Here is an 18643-nt window from a genome sequence, read left to right as displayed (position 1 = left end):
TGCTGATACCAGTCTCTTAACTTATGCTTAACCTCAATTATATCCCGCTGTACCTCAAAGCCAAACCCTGCCAAAACATATAAATTCTGCAGAGTGGCCTCCAACTTTTCAACCACCCTCTTATCCCTCCTTGCCTTAGCCCTTCCCTTTTGTACAAAAAAATCCCTTGTTCGAATTTTAAGATTCTCCCACCATTCCCCCAGGGAAGAAAATAAATCTTTTAAAGAACTCCAAGCATGAAACTTCCGCACATACTCTGCCTTAACATTGGCATCACTCAATAAACTAATATTTAATTTCCACCACCCCTTTCCAATAGCCACTGTCCCTGGAAAATTTAAGCTGACCTTCAGGGCCTGATGATCTGAAAAAAACACAGGTAATAGGTCAGCTTTCTCAAGAGCAACTGATGGTGACACAAACACATAGTCAATTCTAGACCCAGCCCGCTTTCCTTCACTAAACCAAGTGAACCCAGGAGCAGCGGGTTGCAGACACTTAAACACATCAAGCAGACCTGCATCCACCGTTAGATCCCTCAGGGCATGAGAACTCCCATCCAACCCTCCGCTAACTGCCGATAACCTATCCTCTTTGGCCAATACTGCATTAAAGTCCCCTGCCAACACCACCACCCTATGTGTTAACAATAATGGTTCTAATCTCTCAAACACCTCAACCCTCTCTCTCAGCTCAGTTGGAGCATACACATTAATCAGCCTAACCGCCCTCTCCCTCCAGGTCCCATCCACACACACAACCCTCCCTTTCACACACTCCAAAACACACTCCACTTGAAAGTCTGCATTCCCTGCCAAAATCCCAACTCCTGAACATTTATTACTGTTATCCCCAGACCACACCGACCACCCAACATCCCATCTGTTTTCCATCTCCTGGTGCAAGACAGCGTCCGGAATCCCACATTCCTGCAAAAAGAAAATGTCACATCCAACACTCTTCAAATACAGCATTACCGCCCCACACTTCCCCTTATCTCTTATACTCCGAACATTAATGGAGCATAAAAGAAACATTAGGAGCCCAAAGAGAGTAAACTGCATCAAATGCCCAGGACACCCCACAGCGCTCATCGTTTCTTCTTCTTAACTCTCTCTTTCCCTTCCTTTTCCATCCCAGTAGCACCCTGAAATTGGACCACCAACTCAGGCTCCAAATAAGCCCCTCCTGTGGCCCCAATGTCACTATCCTGTGAGTCCCGCTCCTCCTCTTTCCTTTTATGACACTCCGCAACATCCATCGAACATCCAGCAGGATCCTCCGAGGTCTCTTCCCCCTCAGTGCTCCCCATACTCCACACAGTAGAAACATCCAGTAGCTCTTGAAGCGGATCAACAATATCCCCTCGAAACAGCTCTCCCTCGAAACAAATGTCCATGGACTGCCTATCCCCTGGAGCCTTCTCCTCCTGAGGGGACTCAGGCACGGGACTAGCACATGCCTCCTGTTGTATTCCATCTTCAGCAACTAGACTAGCCTGGCCAGCCTCCTCCGGGGTTGTCAGGACAGCCGGCTCAGCCTCAAAATCCAAAGGAGCCGTAGCCCCTCTTGCCAGTTTGACTATCAGAGGGGTCTCTATGGCTACCGCCAGGCTCTCCACAGCTACCTCAGATCTCTCCTTAGCCTTTTCAGCAGCTACATGTGCACTCCTTGGCCTCCCATCAAAGTCTCGCGAAGGCCCACACCTGGGTCCTCCTTTACTCCGATTGGCATAGGAATACGGGCAAGATTTGAAGACATGTCCCTGTTCACCACACAGATTACACGATTTGGAGATGACACAGATAAAGGCAGTATGCCCAACACTGCCACAATTGCTGCAGTACTCTTGATCACAGTCTCTAGCAAAATGTCCATCACCTCCACATTTCCTACATTTTTTTGGCTGGCCCACGTAGAAGACGCTGCCCTGACATGCCCCAATCTGTATACGGCTTGGCACATGGACCCAATCCTTTGCAGCAGCATCATATCTCAACTTGACATGAAATTTCATAGCTCCACTCTTCACTCCATCCTCATCACGAACTTCATTGCCATGGACAACTTCACAATACTGCTTCAACCATGTAAAAACATCCTCATATTTCACCAGTTCACTGTACATCAAAACAGTCACTACCCGCCTCTCAGGTTGAGTAAGGGGAGTAAAAACAAAATTACGGAGTGCGGTACTTTCTTTCTTATCTTCCATCTTGGCAACACACTGCTCCAAAGCTTGAAAAGTAGCGAAAACTACTTCAAATTTTTTTCCACCAGGAAAAGCAAACAAATAATCCAGGTCTCTTGGTCCAAATCCCAGCTCTTTCTGCAAAATCAGGCGACTGAACAGCAATCGCTCCATCGTAAAATCTCCTCTTGCTTCAAAACAAACTGCATTCCGGCGCATCCATGAGGCCGCCATCTCCTGGGCACCTCCCCGAAGGGAAACACCAAAGCGCTTGTGACACCGCTGTCAACAAACAACACCTCGCACCTTAATGACGAGAACAGGGATACTGCGGGTTAGGCCGAAGCCAGCATTTCTCCCCATCAGGGTCCCCTGATCTTAGCCAAAAGGCCGAGAAGCGATGCCGCTGCTTGTTGCTCAGCCGCTGTGCTTTGGCCCCTCCTCTTGGCTGCTCAGGGTGAAAAGACTCGGGTCCACACAGCCGGCGACATCACGGTTCCATCGAGCGGGCACCGCTGGGCGCGTTTTTAGCACGATGGCTAAAAAAGGAAACGCCTTTCCGAGAAAGCCTAAAGGTGACTGATGCGTGCGAGACAGAGACAGAAAAACCCTGCAGCTGGGCCTCATCTGCATGAGTACTCTTCTGTGGCTCAGGGGCGTAGCCACAGTATTTCGCGTGGCCCTCACAGGCAAACTTAATCCCCTATGGGATGGAAAGGGGGCGGGGAGGTGGATACTAGTCAAGCTTTTTTTTTTTTCCTCTTCCCCTCCCCGCCACACAAGCCTGCTTTCTGTGAAAAGGCTCACATCTGCCTGCTGGGCTAACAGACGAATCCAGCAAAATCCACCGAAACCACAGGTCGTGGGATCGAATCCCGGCAGGTCGGGAGCGGAATAAAATTTAATTCCAGATGGGGGAGAGCAAAAGACCTGCAAGGGTAAGAGAAGGAAAAAAAGAACAGAGTTGGAGGGTGGGAAAGAAAAAAAGGTATCCAGGGAGCAGCTGCATGTGCATTCTAAAAGCAAAAGTGACTACAGAAGACCTCGCTGAAATCCAAAAAAAAATAGAAGAACCGCTCAAATGAGAACCAAGCTCTAACTTTTACTTTTCAGATCTTCCGTATACGGAAGCGCACCGTGCCTAGAAGTACTGCAATACCAGGTCGATGCACGGAGCGGACGAAGCAAGCTCCGGTTCCGTCTCCCTGTCCCAAAAATCCATTTAATATAAGGTCCCCAGATAGGGGACGTATCAGATATTAAACTGATAAGAACAGATACTACACTTGATCTTAGCCAAAAGGCCGAGAAGCGATGCCGCTGCTTGTTGCTCAGCCGCTGTGCTTTGGCCCCTCCTCTTGGCTGCTCAGGGTGAAAAGACTCGGGTCCACACAGCCGGCGACATCACGGTTCCATCGAGCGGGCACCGCTGGGCGCGTTTTTAGCACGATGGCTAAAAAAGGAAACGCCTTTCCGAGAAAGCCTAAAGGTGACTGATGCGTGCGAGACAGAGACAGAAAAACCCTGCAGCTGGGCCTCATCTGCATGAGTACTCTTCTGTGGCTCAGGGGCGTAGCCACAGTATTTCGCGTGGCCCTCACAGGCAAACTTAATCCCCTATGGGATGGAAAGGGGGCGGGGAGGTGGATACTAGTCAAGCTTTTTTTTTTTTTTTTTTTCCCTCTTCCCCTCCCCGCCACACAAGCCTGCTTTCTGTGAAAAGGCTCACATCTGCCTGCTGGGCTAACAGACGAATCCAGCAAAATCCACCGAAACCACAGGTCGTGGGATCGAATCCCGGCAGGTCGGGAGCGGAATAAAATTTAATTCCAGATGGGGGAGAGCAAAAGACCTGCAAGGGTAAGAGAAGGAAAAAAAGAACAGAGTTGGAGGGTGGGAAAGAAAAAAAGGTATCCAGGGAGCAGCTGCATGTGCATTCTAAAAGCAAAAGTGACTACAGAAGACCTCGCTGAAATCCAAAAAAAAAATAGAAGAACCGCTCAAATGAGAACCAAGCTCTAACTTTTACTTTTCAGATCTTCCGTATACGGAAGCGCACCGTGCCTAGAAGTACTGCAATACCAGGTCGATGCACGGAGCGGACGAAGCAAGCTCCGGTTCCGTCTCCCTGTCCCAAAAATCCATTTAATATAAGGTCCCCAGATAGGGGACGTATCAGATATTAAACTGATAAGAACAGATACTTTTTACTTTTGAAAATGATTTATTCAGATACTAAACACATACATACTGTCAAACTGAACCTATACACAGGTCAGAAAAATTACCTACACAATGACAGTACCCCAATCTTCCACACTTTAAACCATTCAAAAACACTAAACCCACTGATTTGACAAAAAATCTGAAACAATACAGTCAGTGAAATGGACATAATACCTCCCACCACCCCTGAACAGCCTACTCAGCAAGGGGGACCCAGGAACCACTTTGGAGAAAACTCCCGTAACTAAACTGAGGAATGCAGTGCCAATAAGCTCCAGTGCCATGCCAAAAAAGCCTCAGGCAAGGAGGAATGGCCTCCCTCCCGTATCACATATGCCAGCATAAGCTTCCTTCCAAGCTGACAAATCATGCCTGTGTCCAAAGTAATTGACCTCCACAACCTCAAGCATCGCGCTCTCCACAAGGCATCTTTCAAACAACTAATACCAATCCACAAACGCACACAAGAGGTCTTTGAAACCAACTGTCCGTACATAACCCCCTCCTCTACCACCCGGACATCAGGATTCATTGCCTGCATCCAAACAAACACTCGCTGCCAAACAGCCTGTGCCACCCTGCAACGCCAGAAAACATGAGCAGGCGACTCCTCGCCAACACAGCCTTCCCAAGCACAGAGAGCGGTCGGCGCCAGCCTTCTCCGATACAAGAAACTTCTTGTAGGAATACAGCCGTGCACCGCTCCCCAAGCCAGGTCTTTCTGCTCGTTCAAAAGATACTTGGCATTAACCATTCTCCACACAGCTTTGCATTCCTCTGCACTCAATTTCCCAACAGGGCACATTCTTGTTTTACCTGCCAAAATAACTGTCTCTATCCCCCTCGCTGAGAGGTCAGCCAACACCATGCCCCGTAATGCAAATTTATTAACACAATCTTTTATCACTTTATAAACAAATGGACAAGATTCAGCATGGGGGACAGTATGCTGGAACCCCAAACCCCAGCCCTTACACACAAACAATTGCAAATACAACCTGGCAAAATACGACCATAACCGTAACTCTCTATGTTCCTCCACCACTGCCTGAAGAAACACACACACTGACACACTTAACAACTTCACTTCCAAATCAGGCACCTTCCTTCCCCCGCACTCAAGCGGGTAGCGCATGACTTCCCGCTTGAGACGTTCCATCTTCCCACCCCAAATAAAACAGAACATCTGTCTCGTCAAAGTCCTCAACCCAAAGGAACCAATAGGAAACACAGGAGCCACATGCAACATCAATGGCAAGAGTTCATTTTTCACAATTAGGACCCTCCCTGATAAGGTCAAATTTCGTGTGTTCCACTGAGTTATTCTACTCTGTGTCTTTTCAAACACCCTCTGCCAATTACGACTAGCCATATTTTTCCCAAAAAACAACCCCAGGATCTTAATCTCCTCCCGAACTCTCCTTGAGAGTTGGAGGGTGGGAAAGAAAAAAAGGTATCCAGGGAGCAGCTGCATGTGCATTCTAAAAGCAAAAGTGACTACAGAAGACCTCGCTGAAATCCAAAAAAAAATAGAAGAACCGCTCAAATGAGAACCAAGCTCTAACTTTTACTTTTCAGATCTTCCGTATACGGAAGCGCACCGTGCCTAGAAGTACTGCAATACCAGGTCGATGCACGGAGCGGACGAAGCAAGCTCCGGTTCCATCTCCCTGTCCCAAAAATCCATTTAATATAAGGTCCCCAGATAGGGGACGTATCAGATATTAAACTGATAAGAACAGATACTACACTTGATCTTAGCCAAAAGGCCGAGAAGCGATGCCGCTGCTTGTTGCTCAGCCGCTGTGCTTTGGCCCCTCCTCTTGGCTGCTCAGGGTGAAAAGACTCGGGTCCACACAGCCGGCGACATCACGGTTCCATCGAGCGGGCACCGCTGGGCGCGTTTTTAGCACGATGGCTAAAAAAGGAAACGCCTTTCCGAGAAAGCCTAAAGGTGACTGATGCGTGCGAGACAGAGACAGAAAAACCCTGCAGCTGGGCCTCATCTGCATGAGTACTCTTCTGTGGCTCAGGGGCGTAGCCACAGTATTTCGCGTGGCCCTCACAGGCAAACTTAATCCCCTATGGGATGGAAAGGGGGCGGGGAGGTGGATACTAGTCAAGCTTTTTTTTTTTTTTTTTTTTCCCTCTTCCCCTCCCCGCCACACAAGCCTGCTTTCTGTGAAAAGGCTCACATCTGCCTGCTGGGCTAACAGACGAATCCAGCAAAATCCACCGAAACCACAGGTCGTGGGATCGAATCCCGGCAGGTCGGGAGCGGAATAAAATTTAATTCCAGATGGGGGAGAGCAAAAGACCTGCAAGGGTAAGAGAAGGAAAAAAAGAACAGAGTTGGAGGGTGGGAAAGAAAAAAAGGTATCCAGGGAGCAGCTGCATGTGCATTCTAAAAGCAAAAGTGACTACAGAAGACCTCGCTGAAATCCAAAAAAAAATAGAAGAACCGCTCAAATGAGAACCAAGCTCTAACTTTTACTTTTCAGATCTTCCGTATACGGAAGCGCACCGTGCCTAGAAGTACTGCAATACCAGGTCGATGCACGGAGCGGACGAAGCAAGCTCCGGTTCCGTCTCCCTGTCCCAAAAATCCATTTAATATAAGGTCCCCAGATAGGGGACGTATCAGATATTAAACTGATAAGAACAGATACTACACTTGATCTTAGCCAAAAGGCCGAGAAGCGATGCCGCTGCTTGTTGCTCAGCCGCTGTGCTTTGGCCCCTCCTCTTGGCTGCTCAGGGTGAAAAGACTCGGGTCCACACAGCCGGCGACATCACGGTTCCATCGAGCGGGCACCGCTGGGCGCGTTTTTAGCACGATGGCTAAAAAAGGAAACGCCTTTCCGAGAAAGCCTAAAGGTGACTGATGCGTGCGAGACAGAGACAGAAAAACCCTGCAGCTGGGCCTCATCTGCATGAGTACTCTTCTGTGGCTCAGGGGCGTAGCCACAGTATTTCGCGTGGCCCTCACAGGCAAACTTAACCCCCTATGGGATGGAAGGGGGCGGGGAGGTGGATACTAGTCAAGCTTTTTTTTTTTTTTTTTTTCCCTCTTCCCCTCCCCGCCACACAAGCCTGCTTTCTGTGAAAAGGCTCACATCTGCCTGCTGGGCTAACAGACGAATCCAGCAAAATCCACCGAAACCACAGGTCGTGGGATCGAATCCCGGCAGGTCGGGAGCGGAATAAAATTTAATTCCAGATGGGGGAGAGCAAAAGACCTGCAAGGGTAAGAGAAGGAAAAAAAGAACAGAGTTGGAGGGTGGGAAAGAAAAAAAGGTATCCAGGGAGCAGCTGCATGTGCATTCTAAAAGCAAAAGTGACTACAGAAGACCTCGCTGAAATCCAAAAAAAAATAGAAGAACCGCTCAAATGAGAACCAAGCTCTAACTTTTACTTTTCAGATCTTCCGTATACGGAAGCGCACCGTGCCTAGAAGTACTGCAATACCAGGTCGATGCACGGAGCGGACGAAGCAAGCTCCGGTTCCGTCTCCCTGTCCCAAAAATCCATTTAATATAAGGTCCCCAGATAGGGGACGTATCAGATATTAAACTGATAAGAACAGATACTTTTTTGAAAATGATTTATTCAGATACGAAACACATACATACTGTCAAACTGAACCTATACACAGGTCAGAAAAATTACCTACACAATGACAGTACCCCAATCTTCCACACTTTAAACCATTCAAAAACACTAAACCCACTGATTTGACAAAAAATCTGAAACAATACAGTCAGTGAAATGGACATAATACCTCCCACCACCCCTGAACAGCCTACTCAGCAAGGGGGACCCAGGAACCACTTTGGAGAAAACTCCCGTAACTAAACTGAGGAATGCAGTGCCAATAAGCTCCAGTGCCATGCCAAAAAAGCCTCAGGCAAGGAGGAATGGCCTCCCTCCCGTATCACATATGCCAGCATAAGCTTCCTTCCAAGCTGACAAATCATGCCTGTGTCCAAAGTAATTGACCTCCACAACCTCAAGCATCGCGCTCTCCACAAGGCATCTTTCAAACAACTAATACCAATCCACAAACGCACACAAGAGGTCTTTGAAACCAACTGTCCGTACATGACCCCCTCCTCTACCACCCGGACATCAGGATTCATTGCCTGCATCCAAACAAACACTCGCTGCCAAACAGCCTGTGCCACCCTGCAACGCCAGAAAACATGAGCAGGCGACCCCTCGCCAACACAGCCTTCCCAAGCACAGAGAGTGGTCGGCGCCAGCCTTCTCCGATACAAGAAACTTCTTGTAGGAATACAGCCGTGCACCGCTCCCCAAGCCAGGTCTTTCTGCTCGTTCAAAAGATACTTGGCATTAACCATTCTCCACACAGCTTTGCATTCCTCTGCACTCAATTTCCCAACAGGGCACATTCTTGTTTTACCTGCCAAAATAACTGTCTCTATCCCCCTCGCTGAGAGGTCAGCCAACACCATACCCCGTAATGCAAATTTTTTAACACAATCTTTTATCACTTTATAAACAAATGGACAAGATTCAGCATGGGGGACAGTATGCTGGAACCCCAAACCCCAGCCCTTACACACAAACAATTGCAAATACAACCTGGCAAAATACGACCATAACCGTAACTCTCTATGTTCCTCCACCACTGCCTGAAGAAACACACACACTGACACACTTAACAACTTCACTTCCAAATCAGGCACCTTCCTTCCCCCGCACTCAAGCGGGTAGCGCATGACTTCCCGCTTGAGACGTTCCATCTTCCCACCCCAAATAAAACAGAACATCTGTCTCGTCAAAGTCCTCAACCCAAAGGAACCAATAGGAAACACAGGAGCCACATGCAACATCAATGGCAAGAGTTCATTTTTCACAATTAGGACCCTCCCTGATAAGGTCAAATTTCGTGTCTTCCACTGAGTTATTCTACTCTGTGTCTTTTCAAACACCCTCTGCCAATTACGACTAGCCATATTTTTCCCAAAAAACAACCCCAGGATCTTAATCTCCTCCCGAACTCTCCTTGAGAGTTGGAGGGTGGGAAAGAAAAAAAGGTATCCAGGGAGCAGCTGCATGTGCATTCTAAAAGCAAAAGTGACTACAGAAGACCTCGCTGAAATCCAAAAAAAAATAGAAGAACCGCTCAAATGAGAACCAAGCTCTAACTTTTACTTTTCAGATCTTCCGTATACGGAAGCGCACCGTGCCTAGAAGTACTGCAATACCAGGTCGATGCACGGAGCGGACGAAGCAAGCTCCGGTTCCAGTCTCCCTGTCCCAAAAATCCATTTAATATAAGGTCCCCAGATAGGGGACGTATCAGATATTAAACTGATAAGAACAGATACTACACTTGATCTTAGCCAAAAGGCCGAGAAGCGATGCCGCTGCTTGTTGCTCAGCCGCTGTGCTTTGGCCCCTCCTCTTGGCTGCTCAGGGTGAAAAGACTCGGGTCCACACAGCCGGCGACATCACGGTTCCATCGAGCGGGCACCGCTGGGCGCGTTTTTAGCACGATGGCTAAAAAAGGAAACGCCTTTCCGAGAAAGCCTAAAGGTGACTGATGCGTGCGAGACAGAGACAGAAAATCCCTGCAGCTGGGCCTCATCTGCATGAGTACTCTTCTGTGGCTCAGGGGCGTAGCCACAGTATTTCGCGTGGCCCTCACAGGCAAACTTAATCCCCTATGGGATGGAAAGGGGGCGGGGAGGTGGATACTAGTCAAGCTTTTTTTTTTTTTTTTTTTTTCCTCTTCCCCTCCCCGCCACACAAGCCTGCTTTCTGTGAAAAGGCTCACATCTGCCTGCTGGGCTAACAGACGAATCCAGCAAAATCCACCGAAACCACAGGTCGTGGGATCGAATCCCGGCAGGTCGGGAGCGGAATAAAATTTAATTCCAGATGGGGGAGAGCAAAAGACCTGCAAGGGTAAGAGAAGGAAAAAAAGAACAGAGTTGGAGGGTGGGAAAGAAAAAAAGGTATCCAGGGAGCAGCTGCATGTGCATTCTAAAAGCAAAAGTGACTACAGAAGACCTCGCTGAAATCCAAAAAAAAATAGAAGAACCGCTCAAATGAGAACCAAGCTCTAACTTTTACTTTTCAGATCTTCCGTATACGGAAGCGCACCGTGCCTAGAAGTACTGCAATACCAGGTCGATGCACGGAGCGGACGAAGCAAGCTCCGGTTCCGTCTCCCTGTCCCAAAAATCCATTTAATATAAGGTCCCCAGATAGGGGACGTATCAGATATTAAACTGATAAGAACAGATACTACACTTGATCTTAGCCAAAAGGCCGAGAAGCGATGCCGCTGCTTGTTGCTCAGCCGCTGTGCTTTGGCCCCTCCTCTTGGCTGCTCAGGGTGAAAAGACTCGGGTCCACACAGCCGGCGACATCACGGTTCCATCGAGCGGGCACCGCTGGGCGCGTTTTTAGCACGATGGCTAAAAAAGGAAACGCCTTTCCGAGAAAGCCTAAAGGTGACTGATGCGTGCGAGACAGAGACAGAAAAACCCTGCAGCTGGGCCTCATCTGCATGAGTACTCTTCTGTGGCTCAGGGGCGTAGCCACAGTATTTCGCGTGGCCCTCACAGGCAAACTTAATCCCCTATGGGATGGAAAGGGGGCGGGGAGGTGGATACTAGTCAAGCTTTTTTTTTTTTTTTTTTTCCCTCTTCCCCTCCCCGCCACACAAGCCTGCTTTCTGTGAAAAGGCTCACATCTGCCTGCTGGGCTAACAGACGAATCCAGCAAAATCCACCGAAACCACAGGTCGTGGGATCGAATCCCGGCAGGTCGGGAGCGGAATAAAATTTAATTCCAGATGGGGGAGAGCAAAAGACCTGCAAGGGTAAGAGAAGGAAAAAAAGAACAGAGTTGGAGGGTGGGAAAGAAAAAAAGGTATCCAGGGAGCAGCTGCATGTGCATTCTAAAAGCAAAAGTGACTACAGAAGACCTCGCTGAAATCCAAAAAAAAATAGAAGAACCGCTCAAATGAGAACCAAGCTCTAACTTTTACTTTTCAGATCTTCCGTATACGGAAGCGCACCGTGCCTAGAAGTACTGCAATACCAGGTCGATGCACGGAGCGGACGAAGCAAGCTCCGGTTCCGTCTCCCTGTCCCAAAAATCCATTTAATATAAGGTCCCCAGATAGGGGACGTATCAGATATTAAACTGATAAGAACAGATACTACACTTGATCTTAGCCAAAAGGCCGAGAAGCGATGCCGCTGCTTGTTGCTCAGCCGCTGTGCTTTGGCCCCTCCTCTTGGCTGCTCAGGGTGAAAAGACTCGGGTCCACACAGCCGGCGACATCACGGTTCCATCGAGCGGGCACCGCTGGGCGCGTTTTTAGCACGATGGCTAAAAAAGGAAACGCCTTTCCGAGAAAGCCTAAAGGTGACTGATGCGTGCGAGACAGAGACAGAAAAACCCTGCAGCTGGGCCTCATCTGCATGAGTACTCTTCTGTGGCTCAGGGGCGTAGCCACAGTATTTCGCGTGGCCCTCACAGGCAAACTTAATCCCCTATGGGATGGAAAGGGGGCGGGGAGGTGGATACTAGTCAAGCTTTTTTTTTTTTTTTTTTCCCTCTTCCCCTCCCCGCCACACAAGCCTGCTTTCTGTGAAAAGGCTCACATCTGCCTGCTGGGCTAACAGACGAATCCAGCAAAATCCACCGAAACCACAGGTCGTGGGATCGAATCCCGGCAGGTCGGGAGCGGAATAAAATTTAATTCCAGATGGGGGAGAGCAAAAGACCTGCAAGGGTAAGAGAAGGAAAAAAAGAACAGAGTTGGAGGGTGGGAAAGAAAAAAAGGTATCCAGGGAGCAGCTGCATGTGCATTCTAAAAGCAAAAGTGACTACAGAAGACCTCGCTGAAATCCAAAAAAAAATAGAAGAACCGCTCAAATGAGAACCAAGCTCTAACTTTTACTTTTCAGATCTTCCGTATACGGAAGCGCACCGTGCCTAGAAGTACTGCAATACCAGGTCGATGCACGGAGCGGACGAAGCAAGCTCCGGTTCCGTCTCCCTGTCCCAAAAATCCATTTAATATAAGGTCCCCAGATAGGGGACGTATCAGATATTAAACTGATAAGAACAGATACTACACTTGATCTTAGCCAAAAGGCCGAGAAGCGATGCCGCTGCTTGTTGCTCAGCCGCTGTGCTTTGGCCCCTCCTCTTGGCTGCTCAGGGTGAAAAGACTCGGGTCCACACAGCCGGCGACATCACGGTTCCATCGAGCGGGCACCGCTGGGCGCGTTTTTAGCACGATGGCTAAAAAAGGAAACGCCTTTCCGAGAAAGCCTAAAGGTGACTGATGCGTGCGAGACAGAGACAGAAAAACCCTGCAGCTGGGCCTCATCTGCATGAGTACTCTTCTGTGGCTCAGGGGCGTAGCCACAGTATTTCGCGTGGCCCTCACAGGCAAACTTAATCCCCTATGGGATGGGAAGGGGGCGGGGAGGTGGATACTAGTCAAGCTTTTTTTTTTTTTTTTTTTCCCTCTTCCCCTCCCCGCCACACAAGCCTGCTTTCTGTGAAAAGGCTCACATCTGCCTGCTGGGCTAACAGACGAATCCAGCAAAATCCACCGAAACCACAGGTCGTGGGATCGAATCCCGGCAGGTCGGGAGCGGAATAAAATTTAATTCCAGATGGGGGAGAGCAAAAGACCTGGAAGGGTAAGAGAAGGAAAAAAAGAACAGAGGTGGAGGGTGGGAAAGAAAAAAAGGTATCCAGGGAGCAGCTGCATGTGCATTCTAAAAGCAAAAGTGACTACAGAAGACCTCGCTGAAATCCAAAAAAAAATAGAAGAACCGCTCAAATGAGAACCAAGCTCTAACTTTTACTTTTCAGATCTTCCGTATACGGAAGCGCACCGTGCCTAGAAGTACTGCAATACCAGGTCGATGCACGGAGCGGACGAAGCAAGCTCCGGTTCCGTCTCCCTGTCCCAAAAATCCATTTAATATAAGGTCCCCAGATAGGGGACGTATCAGATATTAAACTGATAAGAACAGATACTACACTTGATCTTAGCCAAAAGGCCGAGAAGCGATGCCGCTGCTTGTTGCTCAGCCGCTGTGCTTTGGCCCCTCCTCTTGGCTGCTCAGGGTGAAAAGACTCGGGTCCACACAGCCGGCGACATCACGGTTCCATCGAGCGGGCACCGCTGGGCGCGTTTTTAGCACGATGGCTAAAAAAGGAAACGCCTTTCCGAGAAAGCCTAAAGGTGACTGATGCGTGCGAGACAGAGACAGAAAAACCCTGCAGCTGGGCCTCATCTGCATGAGTACTCTTCTGTGGCTCAGGGGCGTAGCCACAGTATTTCGCGTGGCCCTCACAGGCAAACTTAATCCCCTATGGGATGGAAAGGGGGCGGGGAGGTGGATACTAGTCAAGCTTTTTTTTTTTTTTTTTTTTTTCCTCTTCCCCTCCCCGCCACACAAGCCTGCTTTCTGTGAAAAGGCTCACATCTGCCTGCTGGGCTAACAGACGAATCCAGCAAAATCCACCGAAACCACAGGTCGTGGGATCGAATCCCGGCAGGTCGGGAGCGGAATAAAATTTAATTCCAGATGGGGGAGAGCAAAAGACCTGCAAGGGTAAGAGAAGGAAAAAAAGAACAGAGTTGGAGGGTGGGAAAGAAAAAAAGGTATCCAGGGAGCAGCTGCATGTGCATTCTAAAAGCAAAAGTGACTACAGAAGACCTCGCTGAAATCCAAAAAAAAATAGAAGAACCGCTCAAATGAGAACCAAGCTCTAACTTTTACTTTTCAGATCTTCCGTATACGGAAGCGCACCGTGCCTAGAAGTACTGCAATACCAGGTCGATGCACGGAGCGGACGAAGCAAGCTCCGGTTCCGTCTCCCTGTCCCAAAAATCCATTTAATATAAGGTCCCCAGATAGGGGACGTATCAGATATTAAACTGATAAGAACAGATACTACACTTGATCTTAGCCAAAAGGCCGAGAAGCGATGCCGCTGCTTGTTGCTCAGCCGCTGTGCTTTGGCCCCTCCTCTTGGCTGCTCAGGGTGAAAAGACTCGGGTCCACACAGCCGGCGACATCACGGTTCCATCGAGCGGGCACCGCTGGGCGCGTTTTTAGCACGATGGCTAAAAAAGGAAACGCCTTTCCGAGAAAGCCTAAAGGTGACTGATGCGTGCGAGACAGAGACAGAAAAACCCTGCAGCTGGGCCTCATCTGCATGAGTACTCTTCTGTGGCTCAGGGGCGTAGCCACAGTATTTCGCGTGGCCCTCACAGGCAAACTTAATCCCCTATGGGATGGGAAGGGGGCGGGGAGGTGGATACTAGTCAAGCTTTTTTTTTTTTTTTTTTTCCCTCTTCCCCTCCCCGCCACACAAGCCTGCTTTCTGTGAAAAGGCTCACATCTGCCTGCTGGGCTAACAGACGAATCCAGCAAAATCCACCGAAACCACAGGTCGTGGGATCGAATCCCGGCAGGTCGGGAGCGGAATAAAATTTAATTCCAGATGGGGGAGAGCAAAAGACCTGCAAGGGTAAGAGAAGGAAAAAAAGAACAGAGTTGGAGGGTGGGAAAGAAAAAAAGGTATCCAGGGAGCAGCTGCATGTGCATTCTAAAAGCAAAAGTGACTACAGAAGACCTCGCTGAAATCCAAAAAAAAATAGAAGAACCGCTCAAATGAGAACCAAGCTCTAACTTTTACTTTTCAGATCTTCCGTATACGGAAGCGCACCGTGCCTAGAAGTACTGCAATACCAGGTCGATGCACGGAGCGGACGAAGCAAGCTCCGGTTCCGTCTCCCTGTCCCAAAAATCCATTTAATATAAGGTCCCCAGATAGGGGACGTATCAGATATTAAACTGATAAGAACAGATACTACACTTGATCTTAGCCAAAAGGCCGAGAAGCGATGCCGCTGCTTGTTGCTCAGCCGCTGTGCTTTGGCCCCTCCTCTTGGCTGCTCAGGGTGAAAAGACTCGGGTCCACACAGCCGGCGACATCACGGTTCCATCGAGCGGGCACCGCTGGGCGCGTTTTTAGCACGATGGCTAAAAAAGGAAACGCCTTTCCGAGAAAGCCTAAAGGTGACTGATGCGTGCGAGACAGAGACAGAAAAACCCTGCAGCTGGGCCTCATCTGCATGAGTACTCTTCTGTGGCTCAGGGGCGTAGCCACAGTATTTCGCGTGGCCCTCACAGGCAAACTTAATCCCCTATGGGATGGGAAGGGGGCGGGGAGGTGGATACTAGTCAAGCTTTTTTTTTTTTTTTTTTTCCATCTTCCCCTCCCCGCCACACAAGCCTGCTTTCTGTGAAAAGGCTCACATCTGCCTGCTGGGCTAACAGACGAATCCAGCAAAATCCACCGAAACCACAGGTCGTGGGATCGAATCCCGGCAGGTCGGGAGCGGAATAAAATTTAATTCCAGATGGGGGAGAGCAAAAGACCTGCAAGGGTAAGAGAAGGAAAAAAAGAACAGAGTTGGAGGGTGGGAAAGAAAAAAAGGTATCCAGGGAGCAGCTGCATGTGCATTCTAAAAGCAAAAGTGACTACAGAAGACCTCGCTGAAATCCAAAAAAAAATAGAAGAACCGCTCAAATGAGAACCAAGCTCTAACTTTTACTTTTCAGATCTTCCGTATACGGAAGCGCACCGTGCCTAGAAGTACTGCAATACCAGGTCGATGCACGGAGCGGACGAAGCAAGCTCCGGTTCCGTCTCCCTGTCCCAAAAATCCATTTAATATAAGGTCCCCAGATAGGGGACGTATCAGATATTAAACTGATAAGAACAGATACTACACTTGATCTTAGCCAAAAGGCCGAGAAGCGATGCCGCTGCTTGTTGCTCAGCCGCTGTGCTTTGGCCCCTCCTCTTGGCTGCTCAGGGTGAAAAGACTCGGGTCCACACAGCCGGCGACATCACGGTTCCATCGAGCGGGCACCGCTGGGCGCGTTTTTAGCACGATGGCTAAAAAAGGAAACGCCTTTCCGAGAAAGCCTAAAGGTGACTGATGCGTGCGAGACAGAGACAGAAAAACCCTGCAGCTGGGCCTCATCTGCATGAGTACTCTTCTGTGGCTCAGGGGCGTAGCCACAGTATTTCGCGTGGCCCTCACAGGCAAACTTAATCCCCTATGGGATGGGAAGGGGGCGGGGAGGTGGATACTAGTCAAGCTTTTTTTTTTTTTTTTTTTTCCCTCTTCCCCTCCCCGCCACACAAGCCTGCTTTCTGTGAAAAGGCTCACATCTGCCTGCTGGGCTAACAGACGAATCCAGCAAAATCCACCGAAACCACAGGTCGTGGGATCGAATCCCGGCAGGTCGGGAGCGGAATAAAATTTAATTCCAGATGGGGGAGAGCAAAAGACCTGCAAGGGTAAGAGAAGGAAAAAAAGAACAGAGTTGGAGGGTGGGAAAGAAAAAAAGGTATCCAGGGAGCAGCTGCATGTGCATTCTAAAAGCAAAAGTGACTACAGAAGACCTCGCTGAAATCCAAAAAAAAATAGAAGAACCGCTCAAATGAGAACCAAGCTCTAACTTTTACTTTTCAGATCTTCCGTATACGGAAGCGCACCGTGCCTAGAAGTACTGCAATACCAGGTCGATGCACGGAGCGGACGAAGCAAGCTCCGGTTCCGTCTCCCTGTCCCAAAAATCCATTTAATATAAGGTCCCCAGATAAGGGACGTATCAGATATTAAACTGATAAGAACAGATACTACACTTGATCTTAGCCAAAAGGCCGAGAAGCGATGCCGCTGCTTGTTGCTCAGCCGCTGTGCTTTGGCCCCTCCTCTTGGCTGCTCAGGGTGAAAAGACTCGGGTCCACACAGCCGGCGACATCACGGTTCCATCGAGCGGGCACCGCTGGGCGCGTTTTTAGCACGATGGCTAAAAAAGGAAACGCCTTTCCGAGAAAGCCTAAAGGTGACTGATGCGTGCGAGACAGAGACAGAAAAACCCTGCAGCTGGGCCTCATCTGCATGAGTACTCTTCTGTGGCTCAGGGGCGTAGCCACAGTATTTCGCGTGGCCCTCACAGGCAAACTTAATCCCCTATGGGATGGAAAGGGGGCGGGGAGGTGGATACTAGTCAAGCTTTTTTTTTTTTTTTTTTCCCTCTTCCCCTCCCCGCCACACAAGCCTGCTTTCTGTGAAAAGGCTCACATCTGCCTGCTGGGCTAACAGACGAATCCAGCAAAATCCACCGAAACCACAGGTCGTGGGATCGAATCCCGGCAGGTCGGGAGCGGAATAAAATTTAATTCCAGATGGGGGAGAGCAAAAGACCTGCAAGGGTAAGAGAAGGAAAAAAAGAACAGAGTTGGAGGGTGGGAAAGAAAAAAAGGTATCCAGGGAGCAGCTGCATGTGCATTCTAAAAGCAAAAGTGACTACAGAAGACCTCGCTGAAATCCAAAAAAAAATAGAAGAACCGCTCAAATGAGAACCAAGCTCTAACTTTTACTTTTCAGATCTTCCGTATACGGAAGCGCACCGTGCCTAGAAGTACTGCAATACCAGGTCGATGCACGGAGCGGACGAAGCAAGCTCCGGTTCCGTCTCCCTGTCCCAAAAATCCATTTAATATAAGGTCCCCAGATAGGGGACGTATCAGATATTAAACTGATAAGAACAGATACTACACTTGATCTTAGCCAAAAGGCCGAGAAGCGATGCCGCTGCTTGTTGCTCAGCCGCTGTGCTTTGGCCCCTCCTCTTGGCTGCTCAGGGTGAAAAGACTCGGGTCCACACAGCCGGCGACATCACGGTTCCATCGAGCGGGCACCGCTGGGCGCGTTTTTAGCACGATGGCTAAAAAAGGAAACGCCTTTCCGAGAAAGCCTAAAGGTGACTGATGCGTGCGAGACAGAGACAGAAAAACCCTGCAGCTGGGCCTCATCTGCATGAGTACTCTTCTGTGGCTCAGGGGCGTAGCCACAGTATTTCGCGTGGCCCTCACAGGCAAACTTAATCCCCTATGGGATGGAAAGGGGGCGGGGAGGTGGATACTAGTCAAGCTTTTTTTTTTTTTTTTTTCCCTCTTCCCCTCCCCGCCACACAAGCCTGCTTTCTGTGAAAAGGCTCACATCTGCCTGCTGGGCTAACAGACGAATCCAGCAAAATCCACCGAAACCACAGGTCGTGGGATCGAATCCCGGCAGGTCGGGAGCGGAATAAAATTTAATTCCAGATGGGGGAGAGCAAAAGACCT

General features: G+C 49.2%; 13 non-coding genes and 2 pseudogenes across 13 annotated transcripts; all 15 read right to left on the bottom strand.

The window, feature by feature from the left end:
• Positions 1–3316: 3316 nt before the first annotated feature.
• On the bottom strand, positions 3317–3507 carry LOC115463854. Its single transcript, XR_003941135.1, has one exon. It is a non-coding gene; the product is annotated as a U2 spliceosomal RNA (small nuclear RNA).
• A 732-nt stretch (positions 3508–4239) lies between these two features.
• Positions 4240–4415, bottom strand: LOC115463873 (annotated as a pseudogene).
• A 1592-nt stretch (positions 4416–6007) lies between these two features.
• On the bottom strand, positions 6008–6198 carry LOC115463828. Its single transcript, XR_003941109.1, has one exon. It is a non-coding gene; the product is annotated as a U2 spliceosomal RNA (small nuclear RNA).
• A 732-nt stretch (positions 6199–6930) lies between these two features.
• LOC115463853 lies at positions 6931–7121 on the bottom strand. The gene has a single exon (XR_003941134.1). It is a non-coding gene; the product is annotated as a U2 spliceosomal RNA (small nuclear RNA).
• Positions 7122–7851: 730 nt separating this feature from the next.
• On the bottom strand, positions 7852–8022 carry LOC115463870 (annotated as a pseudogene).
• Positions 8023–9614: 1592 nt separating this feature from the next.
• LOC115463860 lies at positions 9615–9806 on the bottom strand. Its single transcript, XR_003941141.1, has one exon. It is a non-coding gene; the product is annotated as a U2 spliceosomal RNA (small nuclear RNA).
• A 732-nt stretch (positions 9807–10538) lies between these two features.
• On the bottom strand, positions 10539–10729 carry LOC115463852. Its single transcript, XR_003941133.1, has one exon. It is a non-coding gene; the product is annotated as a U2 spliceosomal RNA (small nuclear RNA).
• A 731-nt stretch (positions 10730–11460) lies between these two features.
• Positions 11461–11651, bottom strand: LOC115463851. Its single transcript, XR_003941132.1, has one exon. It is a non-coding gene; the product is annotated as a U2 spliceosomal RNA (small nuclear RNA).
• Positions 11652–12381: 730 nt separating this feature from the next.
• Positions 12382–12572, bottom strand: LOC115463850. Its single transcript, XR_003941131.1, has one exon. It is a non-coding gene; the product is annotated as a U2 spliceosomal RNA (small nuclear RNA).
• Positions 12573–13303: 731 nt separating this feature from the next.
• LOC115463849 lies at positions 13304–13494 on the bottom strand. The gene has a single exon (XR_003941130.1). It is a non-coding gene; the product is annotated as a U2 spliceosomal RNA (small nuclear RNA).
• A 733-nt stretch (positions 13495–14227) lies between these two features.
• On the bottom strand, positions 14228–14418 carry LOC115463848. Its single transcript, XR_003941129.1, has one exon. It is a non-coding gene; the product is annotated as a U2 spliceosomal RNA (small nuclear RNA).
• Positions 14419–15149: 731 nt separating this feature from the next.
• Positions 15150–15340, bottom strand: LOC115463846. The gene has a single exon (XR_003941127.1). It is a non-coding gene; the product is annotated as a U2 spliceosomal RNA (small nuclear RNA).
• Positions 15341–16071: 731 nt separating this feature from the next.
• On the bottom strand, positions 16072–16262 carry LOC115463845. The gene has a single exon (XR_003941126.1). It is a non-coding gene; the product is annotated as a U2 spliceosomal RNA (small nuclear RNA).
• Positions 16263–16994: 732 nt separating this feature from the next.
• On the bottom strand, positions 16995–17185 carry LOC115463862. Its single transcript, XR_003941143.1, has one exon. It is a non-coding gene; the product is annotated as a U2 spliceosomal RNA (small nuclear RNA).
• A 730-nt stretch (positions 17186–17915) lies between these two features.
• Positions 17916–18106, bottom strand: LOC115463844. Its single transcript, XR_003941125.1, has one exon. It is a non-coding gene; the product is annotated as a U2 spliceosomal RNA (small nuclear RNA).
• Positions 18107–18643: the final 537 nt, after the last annotated feature.

Source organism: Microcaecilia unicolor, chromosome 2, assembly GCF_901765095.1.
Source record: "Microcaecilia unicolor chromosome 2, aMicUni1.1, whole genome shotgun sequence".
NCBI classification, from domain to species: Eukaryota; Metazoa; Chordata; class Amphibia; order Gymnophiona; family Siphonopidae; genus Microcaecilia; species Microcaecilia unicolor.
Note: the sequence above shows the minus strand (reverse complement) of the source record. Positions and strands in the feature narration are given on the sequence as shown.